Source organism: Ixodes scapularis, unplaced genomic scaffold, assembly GCF_016920785.2.
Source record: "Ixodes scapularis isolate PalLabHiFi unplaced genomic scaffold, ASM1692078v2 PGA_scaffold9__187_contigs__length_104089568, whole genome shotgun sequence".
Classification (NCBI taxonomy): Eukaryota; Metazoa; Arthropoda; class Arachnida; order Ixodida; family Ixodidae; genus Ixodes; species Ixodes scapularis.
In genome coordinates, this window is record NW_024609884.1 from 20,394,938 (window position 1) to 20,396,389 (window position 1,452).

Consider the following 1,452-nt stretch of genomic DNA (forward strand, 5'->3'; position numbering starts at 1 on the left):
GGCGGATGCAGGAATTTCCTGAGGGGGGGGGGGGGTCAGGTGTTGGTCGGCGTACCATTTGTTTAGGAAACCCCTCCCCCTCTCCCTCGTTTCACGCCCTAAATTTTACACATGCAGAAATCAAGAGGGGGGTCAGTACATCCGGACCCCCCCTCTAAATCCGCCCCTGCGCACACTTTACGATGCTGGAAATAAGGAGAGGAACGGCACACTCGCATATTTACAAGGACGAATAGGCCAACCTGCGTCAGTGGTGATATGCTCATTCGCGATAAAAGAAACTGGCTCGGGAACTAGACAGAACCGAATGTAGAATAGGTGGACAAATATGCATTATTTACGTACAAGTCTAAAGCACTATGAATAAACGAGTATCAGTGAGAAAATTAACTAGGGTGTTTGTGACCATCCCCTGAAGTCCGTCAAGGCCCCAGAAGGAGGTGCAATTAAATTTTGACATATGCTGTACCTTCATCGCCTTTCTTTGAGAGTCATGGGTGTTTGCACGTATACCATGGCACTGCCTTCAATTGAGGAACACGAAAAGCGCATGGATGATTCTTCCTTGCCAGTCAGATGTAGGTTATGATTATAATGCAATTAAATGCAAAAGTGCAAGCGAGCTGGACAAGAATGACAAAAATATTCCCTGGAGAAGGGGAACAAAGGACAAACACAAATCTCCAAACACAGCTAGGTGACTGGTGCGCGACCGAAAAAATCCGCCTGGTCCGGGACTCGAACCCGGGACCTCTCCATTTCCAGTGGAGCGCTCTACCAACTGAGCTAACCACGGGTTAGCTCAGTTGCTCTACTGACGTCTAACCAGGGGTTAGACGTCAGTAGAGCAAACGGGTTTTATCAGCTGCCACCAGTCTAACACCAACAAGGGTGAAACTTGCAATTTAAGGTTATGGTTATAATGCAATTAAATGCAAAGTTGCAAGCGAGCTGGACAAGAATGACGAAAAAAACCCCAGGAGAAGGGGAACAAGAGGGACGAAGGACAAACACAAATCTAAAAAAAAAATAATAATTTCGGTCGCTCACCAGTCACCTAGCTGTGTTTGGAGATTTGTGTTTGTCCTTCGTCCCTCTTGTTCCCCTTCTCCAGGGATTATTTTCGTCAGATGTAGGCATTTATTTGCATATGCCACACTGAGTAAATTGTAATTGTGTTGTGCGTATGTTTATAGAGCCGGGAGTTAGCTCCAATGGAAGTCTGGTGTCTCAGTTGTAGATGAGCAATTTAGCCAATGCACAACCGACAAAGTGTCGTTTCTCAAGCTCTTAAAGGTCATCGTTGCATACGAAATTCTAATCTTAGATCAATTGAGAACCTGTTCCTATTTTGAGTATTATTTCATTGCCAATTTCTCCAGCAATACCGCTAGTATCGGTTCTTGAAAATGAAGAAGACAGTTGCAGTTTCCTCGCGAGCGTTCTAGCTGC

General features: G+C 45.5%; 1 non-coding gene across 1 annotated transcript; it reads right to left on the reverse strand.

Moving 5' to 3' along the window:
• Positions 1-723: 723 nt before the first annotated feature.
• Trnas-gga lies at positions 724-798 on the reverse strand. The gene has a single exon. It is a non-coding gene; the product is annotated as a tRNA-Ser (tRNA).
• Between the last annotated feature and the right edge of the window lie 654 nt (positions 799-1,452).